The sequence below is a fragment of the Dendrobates tinctorius genome, unplaced genomic scaffold, assembly GCF_039654945.1.
Source record: "Dendrobates tinctorius isolate UK_male_01 unplaced genomic scaffold, ASM3965494v1 ptg000274l, whole genome shotgun sequence".
Lineage (NCBI taxonomy): Eukaryota > Metazoa > Chordata > Amphibia > Anura > Dendrobatidae > Dendrobates > Dendrobates tinctorius.
Window position 1 is genome coordinate 1,727,330 of NW_027361941.1, and position 14,459 is coordinate 1,741,788.

At 41.2% G+C, this 14,459-nt stretch overlaps 1 pseudogene; it reads left to right on the forward strand.

The window, feature by feature from the left end:
- LOC141072536 (uncharacterized) overlaps positions 1-14,020 on the forward strand; it is a 59,789-nt pseudogene extending 45,769 nt beyond the window's left edge.
- Positions 14,021-14,459: the final 439 nt, after the last annotated feature.

Genomic DNA, 14,459 nt, shown 5'->3' on the forward strand with positions numbered 1-14,459 from the left:
TATTTTTTCCACAAACCTGATATATTAGTCCCCAATTTTTTTATTTTCCTAAGGGTAACAGGACAAATTGTACAACAACTTTTGGGGTCCAATTTGTCCTGAGTATGATGATACCCGATATGTGGGAGAAAACTACTGTATGGGCACACATCGGGGCTCGGAAGGAAAGTAGTGACGTTTTGGAATGCAGACTTTGATGGAATGGTCTGCGTTTTGAGAGCCCCTGATGTGCCTAAACTGTGCAAACCCCCCACAAGTGACCCCATTTTGGAAACTAGACCCCCCAAGGAACTTACCTAGATGTGTGGTGGGCACTTTGAACCCCAAAGTGCTTCACAGAAGTTTATAACATAGAACCATAAAAATAAAAAAATCAAATTTTTTTTCACAAAAATGATATTTTTGCCCCCAATTTTTTATTTTCCCAAGGGTAACAGGAGAAATTGGAACCCAAAAATTGTTGTGCAATTTGTACTGAGTAGGTTGATACCCCATATGTGGGGGTAAACTACTGTTTGGGCACATGGCAGAGCTTGAATTGGCTGAATTGAGATCAGATGCCATGTTGCATTTGGAGAGCACCTGATGTGCCCAAACAGTGGAAACCCCCAATTCTAACTCTAACCCTAACCCCAACACACCCCTAACCCTAATCTCAGCCCTAACCCTAATGGGAATATAGAAATAAAAATACATTTTTTTTTAATTTTATTATTTTTCCCTAAGTAAGGGGGTGATAACAGGGGGTTTGATTTACTATTTATGGCGGTTTTTATGTTTGGCAGCAGTCACACGCTAAAAGACGATTTTTATTGTGAAAATAGTTTTTGCATCACCACATATTGAGAGCTATAATTTTTACATTATTTGACCCACTGAGTCATGTGAGGACTTATGTTTTTTGCGGGACGAGTTGACGTTTTTCTTGGTACCATTTTCAGGCACGTGACATTTTTTGATCTCCTTTTATTCCGATTTTTGGGACGCAGAATGAACAAAAACCAGCGTTTCATGAATTTACCGTTCTGCGTGCGGTAAAATTGATAGAGGTTTTATTCTTCGGGTCAGTACGGTTACATCGATACCTCATTTATGTCTTTTTTTATGTTTTGCAGCTTTCATGCAATGAAAACAATTTTATATAAAAAATAATTATTTTTTCATTGCTTTATTCTGCGAGCTATAACTTTTTTATTTTTTTGCTGATGACGCTGTGTGGCGGCTCGTTTTTTGTGGGACAAGATGATGTTTTCAGCGGTACCATGGTTATTTCTGTCTTTTTGATCGCGTGTTTTTGCACTTTTTGATTGGTGGTATGTTGATAAAGCATTGTTTTTGCTTTGTTCACTTTGCAGAGCACTATGTCAGATCAGCGATCTGACAGGCACTGCACATGCTTTCTAAGCGCCTGCTGTCAGCAGGCACTGAGAAAGCCGCCTCCCTGCAGGACCCTGAAGGCCCCCGCGGCCATATTGGATCCTGGGGCCTGCATGGAGGCGACTCTCGGAGCAGCGCGAGCACATTGCGCTACTCCGAGGGTCTCAGGGAACCACATAGGGAGCCCCCTACCTGTGCAATCTTTCCATATGCCCCTGGTACACTGCGATCATGTTTGATCGCAGTGTGCCAGGGGTTAATGTGCCGGGTGTCAGCTGTGATGATCAGCGGCGCTCCCCCCGAGAGCGCCGCTGATCGCGATGATGTACTATACTGTTGATGGGTATACGGACCAAGGTCACATGGACGGTATAGTACGTCAAATGTCAGAAAGGGGTTAAACAACAGCCACAAGCCGGATTTCATCACCAGGTATCATTATAAAAAGTATTACTGCACCGACCTGACAGTGTCTGTAGGTTACTGAGCACAATCCTGCTGACAGGTTCCCTTTAAGATATCTCAGCTCTGCACTATTATACACAGTTCCCTATAAATGTGTAATATTTCTCCATGAAACTCATCTGACAGAAAATATTGGAGCTTACGATAGATTAGATTGTGACGTCACCGAGCCCCATACTCTAATTACCCCAGAGAGGTTTCACCACTAGCTGCTCATTTATTACTGATGGAGACTGTGGAGTTTGATCATTTCAGTAGATGTTATTGTCTATAGTCACAGTGTTTGATTACAGTAGTGTCCAAAATCCTCTGATTTAACCTCTTCCTGCAGCCAGTTTTGTGTTCCTAACAGGCCCCATTATTAATATCTGACGTGTGTCACTTTATGTGGTGGTAAATGATTCACAAAGGATAATAGAAAACAAATGGATCTTACAAATTATTTTCCAGTTTTGCACTATACCCTACATACGGTTGTACACTACTGTCTGGGCACATGGCAGTGTTCAGAAGGGAAGGAGCGCCATTTAGCTATTTGAATGCAGATCTAGCTGGAATAGTTTGCAGACACAATGTATTGGGAGCACTGTTCATGGTCACCTGGCAGCTCAAAAGATGTCCACCATGAACATGCTTGGCTCTATCTTCTCTGCTTTCCATATCCCAAGGATTGCCTTGCTCATCGCCCTTTAACACCATTCCATGGAATCTGGACTTACACTGGGACCCCTAGGCTTGGACCATGGTGTTACCTGCTATTCTGTGGTGTTAGATGGCGAGAAGAATAGTCAGGTAGCTGGGTCAGAACCAGAAGGACAGAATCAGAAGACACAACAGTCAGTAAACGGGCCACGGTCACAGCAGGAAACAAATACACAAGCCGCAAGCTGAGCACAGAGATTAAAAACACATGTGACATGCACAAATGTGAACAAGTCGGTCGGACAATGTTCACACCACTCACTGACTGAAACACAAACAGAAAGCACAGAACGACAAATGTGCAGAAATACCTTGCAGTAAGACATATGACAGTAGTCAGGTTTTAAATACATTAGATAGGGACTGATTCAATAAGGGTTACCTTGACGAGGTAGAGCAGCTTGGTATACATTTTTTTGCAAAAAAACGTATCGACTAAATACCCTGTATTTGTTGTCATCTTTTTATCAGCACTTGCTGACTACTGTCATATGTCTTACTGCAAGGTATTTCTGCACATTTGTCATTCTGTGCTTTCTGTTTGTGTTTAAGCTGAGCACAGAGGACTGAACCAGAGGAGAACAGCGCTGTATCTGGCAGATTCCGGCCATGTGCTTTGAGCTTTAGTAGGGTGTGGTACTTTCCAATTGGCTGAAGTAGGGAGCAGATTACTCCAGCTGGACAGCAGGAACAGATCCCAGATGAGATTGGACACACCATATGCAGAAGCCCTAATATAACTAAGTGACAGAAAACCAGAATAGTCGAATTCCCCATAAAGTGATTCCATTTTCTAAATTAATTCACTGAGGGCTATAATCTATACATATGTGGTCAAAATTGTTGGTACCCCTCGTTTAATCACAGAAATAACTTGAATCTGACAAAAGTAATAAATAAAACATTTATGAAAATGAACAAATGAAAGTCAGACATTGCTTTTCAGCCATGCTTCCACAGAATTTAAAAAAAATGAAACTCATAAAATAGGCCTGGACAGAAATGATGGCGCCCCTGAAAATAATGTTACAAAAGTGACATGATAAATCGAGGTGTGTCCACTAATTGTCATCACAGGTGTCTACAATCCTGGAATCAGTGAGTGGGCCTGTATAGAGGCTACAGATACTCATTGTGCTGTGTGGTGACATGGTGTGTTTCACACTCAACATGGACCAGAGGAAGCGAAGGAAAGAGTTGTCTCAGGAGATTAGAAAGAAAATTATAGACAAACATGTTACAGGTATAAGTTATAAGACCATCTCCACGCAGCTTGATGTTCCTGTGACTACAGTTGCACATATTCAGAAAATTAAGATCCATGGGACTGTAGCCAATCTCCCTGGATGCGGCCCCAGGAGGAAAATTCATGGGAAATCAAAGAGACGGATAATACGAATGGTAAGAAAAGAGCCCAGAAAAACTTCTAAACAGATTAAAGGTGAACTTCAAGCTCAAGGAACATCAGTGTCAGATCCCACCATCTGTTGTATGAGCCAAAGTGGACTTCATGGGAGGCGACCGAGGAGGACACCATTGTTGAAAAAAAATAAAAAAGCCAGACTGGAATTTGTCAAACTACATGTTGACAAGCCACAAAGCTTCTGGGAGAATGTCCTATGGACAGATGAGACAAAAATGGAACTTTTTGGCATGGCACATCAGCTCTATTTTCACAGATGGAAAAATGAAGCATATCACGAAAAGAACACTGTTCCTACTGTGAAACATGGAGGAGGCTCTGTTATGTTCTCGGGCTGCTTTGCTGCATCTGGCACATGGTGTCTAGAATCTGTGCAGGGTACAATGAAATCTCAAGACTATCAAGGGATTCTAGAGAGAAATGTGCTGCCAGTGTCAGAAAGCTTGGTCTCAGTCGCAGGTCATAGGTCTTGCAACAGGATAATGATCCAAAATACACAGCTAAAAATACCCAAGAATGGCTAAGAGGAAAACATTGGACTACTCTGAAGTGGCCTTCTCTGAGCCCTGACCTAAATCCTACTGAGGAGCATCTTTGAAAAGAGCTGAAATATGCCATCTTGAACCTTCAAACATGAGACAACTGGAGCAGTTTGCTCTTGAGGAGTAGCCAAAATACCTGGTGAGAGGTGCAGAAGTCTAATTGACAGCTACAGGAATCATTTGATTGCAGTGATTGCCTCAAAAGGTTGTGCAACAAAATATTAACCCTTTTGCGCCAGATCCTGTTTTTGCCTTTGTGACGGGCCAATTTTTTCAATTCTGACCAGTGTCACTTTATAAGGTTATAACTCTAAAATGCTTCAACGAATCCTAGAGATTCTGAGTAGAGTTGAACGAAACGGGTTGAAAAAATTCAGAAGTCGCTGACTTTTGGCCAAGTCGGGTTTCATGAAACGAAACCCGACCTTGGGGTCAGGTCGGCCATGTGGTCGGCGACCCTAGAGCCAAAGTCGAGTTTCGCTGAACTGAAGAAGGAGAAGAAGGAGGAGAAGAAGAAGAAGATGAAGTAGAAGTAGTAGAAGATGATGGAGACGATGAAAAAGAAGAAGATGATGAAGGAGAAGAAGGTGGAGAAGAAGATGATGAAGAAGATGGAGAAGATGATGAAGAAGATGAAGAAGAAGATGGAGAAGAAGATGATGAAGATGATGGAGAAGAAGATGAAGAAGATGGAGAAGAAGATGAAGATGATGAAGAAGATGAAGAAGATGGAGAAGAAGATGAAGAAGATGGAGAAGAAGATGAAGAAGATGATGAAGGAGATGGAGAAGATGGAGAAGAAGATGAAGATGGAGAAGAAGAAGATGATGAAGAAGATGGAGAAGAAGATGAAGATGATGAAGATGGAGAAGATGATGAAGAAGATGAAGACGATGGAGAAGTAGATGATGAAGGAGATGGAGAAGATGGAGAAGAAGATGAAGAAGATGGAGAAGAAGATGATGAAGAAGATGGAGAAGATGGAGAAGAAGATGATGAAGAAGATGGAGAAGATGGAGAAGAAGATGATGAAGATGGAGAAGATGAAGAAGAAGATGAGGAAGAAGATGGAGAAGATGATGAAGAAGATGGCGAAGATGATGAAGAAGATGGAAAAGAAGGAGAAGAAGAAGAAGAAGATGAAGAAGATGATGAAGAAGATGGAGAAGATGATGAAGAAGAAGATGAAGAAGGAGAAGAAGATGATGGAGAATATGAAGAAGATGAAGAAGGAGAAGATGATGGAGAAGATGAAGAAGAAGGAGAAGGCTTTTTCATCTTCTTATTCATCTTCTCCATTATCATCTTCTTCATCTTCTCCATCTTCTTCATCATCTTCTTCATCTTCTCCATCTTCATCATCTTCTTCATCTTCTTCTTCTTCATCATCTTCTTCTTCTTATGCCAGGTGTGTTTACAGTCCTGCCGACTTTTCTTCTCCATTGACTTGCATTGGGTTTCGTGTTTCACAACTTGTTTCACCGACTTTTCATGAAAGTCGGCCGATTTTGGTCGAACCGACTATTGAGAAAGTCAGGTTTCATGAAACCCGACTCGACCCTAAAAAGGGAAAAGTCGCTCATCTCTAATTCTGAGAATATTTTTACAACAAAATTTACAAAACCATTTTTTTAGGGACCACCTCACATTTGAAGTGAGTTTGGGGGGTCAATAGGACCGAAAATACCCAAAAGTGACACCATTCTAAAAACTGCACCCCTAAAGGGACTCAAAACCACATTCAAGAAGTTTATTAACCCTTCAGGTGCTTCACAAGAATGAGTGGAATGTGGAAAGAAAAAATAAACATTTACTTTTCTTTCACAAAAATTTTCCTTTAGACCTAATTTTTTTTCACTTTCGCAAGGGTAACATGAGAAAATGGACTATAAATTTTGTTTTGCAATTTCTCCTGAGCATTCCAATACCCCATATGTGGGGGAAATCTACTGTTTGGGCGCACGGAAGGGCTCGGAAGGAAAGGCGCGCCATTTGATTTTTTTAATGTAAAATATGCTGAAATAATTAGCTGTTGCCATGTCATGTTTCAAGAGCCCCTGATGTGCCTATACAGTGGAAACCCCCCAACAAGGGACCCCATTTTAGAAACTAGACCCCTTAGGGAACTTATCCAGATTTGTATTGAGCACCTTGAACCCACAGGTGCTTCACAGAAGTTTATAACGTAGAGCCGTGGAAATAAAAAAATAAAATTTTTCACAAATCTTTTTAGCTCCATATTTTGCATTTTCATAAGGGTAAAAGGAGAAATTTCTCCATACAATTTATTGTGCAATTTCTCCTGAGCACGCCGATACCCCATATGTGGGTGAATACCACTGTTTGGGCGCATGGCAGAGCTTGGAAGGGAAGGAGTGCCATATTGGAGAGTGGATTTTGCTGGAATTGTTTGTAGGTGACATTTCACATTGTCATAGCCCCTGAGGTGCCAGAACAGCATAAGCCCCCAAAAGTGACTGCATTTTACCAAATACTTCCCTGAATGAATTCTTCTTGTGGTGCAGTGAGCATACTGACCCCACAGCTGTTCCATAGACAATTATACCATTGGCCAGTGAAGACAAAATAATTACATTTTTACCACTAAGATGTTGTTTTAACACTAGATTTTACATTGGAAAATAGGTAGATAGGTAAATGGTCACTACACCCATAGGTCAATTCGCAGAGGGGGTCATTTCCAATTCCCAGAGGGGTGTCATTTCCAAAATTAGGTTACTTCAGGGGGGATTCTGCTGTTATGGCACTTTGGAGAGCCGCTAAGTGCCAGAGCAACAGAATCCCCCTGAAGTGACCCCATTTTCATAATGACACCCCTCTAGGAATTCATCAATGAATATAGTGACCATTTTCACTACATGGATGATATCCGTAAACACGTAGTGAAAGTTTTAGAGCAAAATATCATTGTAGTGCCCAATATGTTATGCCCAGCTTGTGTCTCTGGAGACCTCCCCCCACCTTCCCCCGGAAATTAAGTCAGCTCTACTCAAATGTGTCAAATGCTTGAATGTCAAAACAGTTCAAAAACGTGGTTCTGTGTGGAAGATTGTAAAGCAGTCATGGAGGCATGAGGCTGACAATGATGGGCATTGTGGGTAATAATAGCGGATATCATGCCTCATTCCTCTCTCATACACGACATCTTCTCTGGGGGTTCTTTCTTGATTCAGTTATTAGGATGAGTGCAATAAAATGTCGCTCAGTGAGTCTTCTGACATCTTCAGATTCTAAAGGATTGGCGGGGACAAAATTTTCAAAATAAGATTTTCAGTGACCTTTTCCTGATATTTAAGGCAAGTATCTGCATTTCCGGCTCTTTTGTATGACACAAAAGAATTATATGTGTCAGCCTGAAACAAATAAACGACTAACTTTTTATACCAAAACGACAAAAATCTTGGCACTCAATGTGTGAAATATTCAGATACTTTTTATTTCGTGCATCCAAACAGAAAAGGTTAAACGTTTTCGGTCCACTATAGGACCTTCATCAGAACAATCTTGTTTACTGAAACAGATTTAAATGCTAGCCAAAGAGGACAAAGTAGAGAGTCTGGATAGCCTGTGACTGTGTTAAGAAGCTGGCGTCTGGGAAGAGTATATGGACAGAATTGATAATTATCAATTATCCTCCTGATATTCCTCCAGGGCACATCTCAAATCGTGAGAGATGGTGGAAAAAACTACACACTCATTTAGAATGGTAGTAGGCTCGGTCACATCAAGAGAATCCGCAAAGAAACTCCTAGAAAGGGCGTCCGCCTTAACATTCTTAGTGCCCGGAAGAAAGGAGACCACAAAATCAAAACGTGTGAAAAACAAGGCCCACCTAGCCTGTCTAGGATTCAAGCGCTTGGCTGTTTCAAGATAAATCAAATTCTTGTGATCGGTGAGGACCACAACTTGATGTCTAGCTCCCTCCAACCAATGTATCCACTCTTCAAATGCCCACTTCATGGCCAACAATTCCCGATTCCCCACATCATAGTTACGTTCAGATGGAGAAAATTTTCGAGAAAAGAAGGCACAGGGATTCATCTTAGAGGTTACCAGATCTCTTTGAGACAAAACGGCTCCTGCAACAATCTCAGAAGCATCTATCTGCACCTGAAATGGGAGTGAAACATCAGGTTGCTGTAGAACCGGAGCAGAAGTGAATCTCTGCTTAAGCTCCTGAAATGCCGAGACAGCCTCAGGAGACCAATTCAGCACATCAGCGCCCTTTTTGGTCAAATCCGTCAGAGATTTAACAATACCAGAAAAATTTCTTATAAATTTAAGGTTGAAATTAGCAAAACCCAAAAACTTCTGATGAGCCTTCAGAGAAGTGGGCTGAACCCAATCATAAATGGCCTGGACCTTGGCCGGGTCTATTTCAATAGTAGACGGGGACAAAATGAAACCCAAAAACGAAATCCCCTGTACACCAAAAAGACATTTCGATCCCTTAACATACAGAGTATTTCCATTCAAAATCCGGAACACAGTCCGGACATGTTCCACATGAGAATCCCAATCACTGGAAAAATTCAAAATATCATCCAGATAAATGATCAAAAACTTATCCACAAGATCCCGGAAAATATCGTTCATAAAAGATTGGAAGACGGAAGGGGCATTAGTGAGCCCAAAAGGCATCGCCAGGTACTCAAAATGTCCCTCCGGAGTATTAAATGCCGTCTTCCATTCATCCATGTGCTTGATGCGAATAAGATTATACGCCACTCTGAGGTCAAGTTTGGTAAACCAACAGGCACTTTTAACTCTGGAAAATAAATCAGAAATCAGGGGTAACGGGTACTGATATTTAACAGTGATTTTGTTAACGGAACGATAGTCAATACATGGCCTTAATGAGCCATCTTTTTTGGCCACAAAAAAAACCCAGCACCTAAAGGTGAAGAGGATGGTCTAATATGACAATTCTCCAATGATTCCTTGATATAAGATCGCATAGCATCATGTTCAGGTACCAATAAGTTGAAAAGCCGACCCTTGGGAAATTTACAATCGGGCAGTAACTCAATTGTGCAGTCATAACTCCTATGAGGAGGCAAGGATCCAGACTTACTCTCACTAAATACATCAGAAATATCAGCCAAATAGTCAGAAACATCTTGAGACTGGGGAGAGGTGGAGAAAACAGAAGTGTCACTAAGAACACATTGACAACCCCAACTCGCCACAGACACAGATTTCCAATCCAAAACAGGATTATGGGTTTGCAACCAAGGAAAACCCAGCACAATAATATCATGTAAATTGTGCAACACCAAAAATTTACAATTCTCTTGATGGTCCGGGGTGACCCGCATTATCACCTGGGTCCAAAACTGGGGTTTATTCTCCGCCAAAGGGGTAGCATCAATACCCCTCAAGGGAATAGGGGTCCGTAGGGGCACCATGGGGAAACCACAATGTTTGGCAAAGTCAAGATCCATCAGATTCAAAGCTGCTCCTGAATCCATAAAAGCCTTAGCAGAAAATGTAGGCAAGGAGCAGATCACGATAACCACCAACAGGAACTTAGGCTGTACACTGCCCACGGCAAATGAGTGGGCAAAATGTATTTCTCATTTAGGGCAGACAGAAAAAACATGAGAGGCGTCTCCACAAAAGAAGTATAACTTATTATGCCTTCTAAACTCTTGACTTTGCGCCATAGACAAAACCCTATCACATTGCATGGGTTCAGAAGTTTGTTCAAAAGGCAGCACTGCCTCTCGCGCACTTTTACATTCACGTAAACGTTGATCAATTTGAAAGGCTAATGACATGGAGTTGTTAAGACCAGAGGGGACAGGAAATCCCACCATAACATCCTTTACGGTTTCTGCCAGACCTTTCCGAAAGAGAGCTGCTAGGGCATCATCGTTCCATTTAGTAAGGACCGCCCACTTTCGGAATTTCTGGCAATATTACTCCGCAGCATCCTGACCCTGGATCAATGCCAATAAGGTTTTCTCAGCCTGATCAATAGCATTAGGTTCATCATACAACAACCCCAGGGCTTGAAAAAATGCATCCACATTAGCCAGAATAGGATCTCTAGGTGTCAGAGAAGAAGCCCAATCCTGGGGATTGCCACGCAGCAGGGAGATGACAATTTTAACCTGCTGCACCGAGCTCCCCAATGAGTTAGGTTTCAAAGCAAGAAGTAGTTTACAGTTATTCTTAAAATTCAAAAATTTTGATCGATCCCCAGAGTAAAAGAGGAAAAAATATATTACAAAATTCTGACACTTTTTTTTTTTTTTACAATTCTTTCCTTCTTTTGAGTTCCCCTTAGAGTCTACAGTTTTGGCTGGTGATTCTGTTCTGAATGGGTCACCGAGGAGGATGGCAGGAATAGGCTAAGCCACCAGGAAACCAGAGAGGTTGGTAACTTAGCGGATTGCAGACCCCTGATCCTAACAAAACAACTAGCAGTAGCCATGGAGTGTTCCTACAATGCCCTAGAAGCCTCGGTACAGCCGAAGAGCTAATTAAACCTAAAGCCAGAAAGGTGAAATCTAAACTGCCCCGAAGTAGATCCCCAAAGGAATAGATACAAACGCAGGCAGAAAATAGACTGAGCAAATGATGAAGCCCAAACTGTGTAGATAGGACAGGACAGAAAAGATACTGTCTGCAATCACACAAAAACCCTAAAAAATCCAATACATCTGATATACAAAAACACTAAGGCCACACGACCTCTCCCCCGCTAGATCAGCACTCTGGTGTGAACTGGAAGCAAAGCAAAAGATACTAATATAACAGGGGACTGAACTAACTGACACAAGCTGTAACATATGGCGCTGGGCCCAGCGCTGCCCCCAGAAGGGAGCACACTGAACCCTCGCAACAAAGCAAAAAGTAGAAAGCAACCAAATCAGATGCAAAGGAATATCAAAAGAATCGCTTAACTGAACCATGCAGATCAGGCAGGAGACAGAAGAACTCAAAATGCACAAGGAAAAATGATCACCAGCAACCACTAAGGAAAGCCTGCTCACTTATATGCTCCCAGCCAGTAATCCAAAGTTCCCAATCATCGTCGTCATGTGGCAAACTTCCATCAAACTGGCCAGCTCCACTACCCCAGTAACCACCAGAGGGAGCCCCGACTCAGAAGTCCGATCAAGACAATTCACAACAGGTTAAGTTAAGGGTACCATAATTTCTGTCCAGGCCTATTTCATGAGTTTTATTTTTTTAAAATTCTGTGGAAGCATGGTTGAAAAGCAATGTTTGACTTTCATTTGTTCATTTTCATAGATTTTTGATTTATTTTTACTTTTGTCAGATTCAAGTTATTTCTGTGACCATTGTGGGTTTTTCTGTCATTAAATGAAGGGTAACAACACTTTTGACCCACGTGTGTAGGAGGAGTGAATATTTTGACTCCACAGCTTCTTTCCAGAAATTAACACGCAGTGGATGTTGGAGAGTAAAAATTACACATTTGCCATTTTATTACCCAGCACATAGTGCCCAGATTGTGCTCCAGGAGACACACCGCAAATTAAGTGGGTTCTTCTCACTATAATGTTGCTAAATACAGGGATCCTAAATGTTGTTTGCGCACACTGCAAGACTCCGAAGTGAGAGCGGATTTTGCTGGATTGGTTTATGGAAACCTTGTTGCTTTTCAACAGCCTTTGAGCCACTAATAGTGTGGGAACCTATGTTTTTCCATTGACAGATGATGGACCTGAGTGGGGACTTGTTTTTTGTAAGATGAGAATTGGTTTTATTTTCGCCTACATAACATTGATTGGTTTCTTTTTATTCGATATTTGGGAGGCAGAATGAACAAACTGTTGAACACCACACACTACTGGCTCATCCAACAAGGTTTTCTATTAGACTGTGAACTGTCATTGTCTTGGTAAATAATTAAAGTTTTTTACATAGCTTGCCATTTTTATGGACAGTTTAACTAGAAACATTCAAAAATATAAAACTCAAGGATATTTTATTAAAAAAACTGTTTTTTATCTTCACAGATGACTGTACCAGGAGATCAGAGGGACAGTTGACATCTTCAGCTTTTAAATCTGATAATCTTGAGATCCTACAAGATACAACTGAAGTGAATGCCATTACTCCAGATACATCATCATCCATTCACAGCAAAGATCTGTCATCTGATCCTATGAAACAGGTCCCATCTTCTGATGCATTACTGACTACTAAGGAAAATCAAAGTCACAAAAGAGGCATTAAAAAACAGACTGCTCCTAAAGCAAAGAAGTCATTTTCATGTTCAGAATGTGGGAAATGTTTTAACCTGAAACAGAATCTTGTTAAGCACCATAGAACACACACAGGGGAGAAGCCTTTCTCCTGTTCAGAATGTGGGAAATGTTTTAATCAGAAAGGGAATCTTGTTACACACCAAATAACTCACACAGGAGAGAAGTCTTTTTCATGTTCAGAATGTGGGAAATGTTTTAACCAAAAATCATATTTGGTTGATCACCAGAGAAGTCACACAGGAGAGAAGCCTTTTTCCTGTTTAGAATGTTGGAAATGTTTTGCACGTAAATCACTGCTTGTTATTCACCATAGAACTCACACAGGGGAGAAGCTTTTTTCATGTTCAGAATGTGGAAAATGTTTTGCACTTAAATCACAATTTGTTATCCACCAGAGAGCTCACACAGGGGAGAAGCCTTTTTCATGTTCAGAATGTGGGAAATGTTTTAACCTGAAAGGGAATCTTGTTGCACACCAAATAACTCACACAGGAGAGAAGCCATTTTCCTGTTCAGAATGTGGGAAATGTTTTGCACGTAAATCACTGCTTGTTACTCACCATAGAACTCACTCAGGGGAGAAGCCTTTTTCATGTTCAGAATGTGGAAAATGTTTTGCACTTAAACCACACTTTGTTAACCACCAGAGAACTCACACAGGGGAGAAGCCTTTTTCCTGTTCAGAATGTGGGAAATGTTTTAACAATAAATCCAATTGTGTTAAGCACCAGATAATCCACACAGGAGAGAAGCCTTTTTCATGTTCAGAATGTGGGAAATGTTTTGCACGTAAATCACACTTTGTTAACCACCAGAGAGCTCACACAGGAGAGAAGCCTTTTTCATGTTCAGAATGTGGGAAATGTTTTACAAATAAATCAGTGCTTGTTACTCACCAGAGAACTCACACAGGAGAGAAGCCATATTCATGTTCAGAATGTGAGAAATGTTTTACCAAGAAATGGACTCTTGCGAAACACCAAAGAACTCACTCAGGAGAGAAGCCTTTTTGATGTTCAGAATGTGGGAAATGTTTTAAATGGGAAAATAAATCTTGATCGCCATCCAAAAACTCGCACAGGGGAGAAGCCTTTTTCCTGTTCAGAATGTGGGAAATATTTTAATCGGAAAACACTTCTTGATAGACATCAGAGACCTCACACAGAGGAGAAGATGTTTTCATTTTCTTAATGTGGGAAATATTTTACTTGGAAATCAACTGGTAATAAACATCAGAGACGTCACATAGAGGAGAAGCCTTTTTTATGTTCATAGTGTTGGAATAGTTTTAACCAAAATTGAATCTTCTTAAATGGGTTGTCTCTTGTCATTCCTCGTGTTTGCTGACAAAAGGATAAAACTAAACTTTATTAATTCCAAATGTAAAACTATACCCATAATTCAACCACTGAAGGTTAGTCGGAAAGTGACTAATAGAAAAAACATATACCCCACAGGTCAGTATATAGGGTGAGGTGACATATACACACTCACTCTCCAAGCCCTTCATTTCTACGGGCTTCATTGTCCTCACCGAAGGCGTCATCAGGAGACTAATACTAGATGTGTGCCCAATGCTATCACATCAGGAGGGCAGTAACATCACGATAGGGGCAGCTTTGTGGCGCTGGGGGTGGCGGCCCACCCACTTCGGTGCAGTCACAACTGGCAGGAAAGACGGCG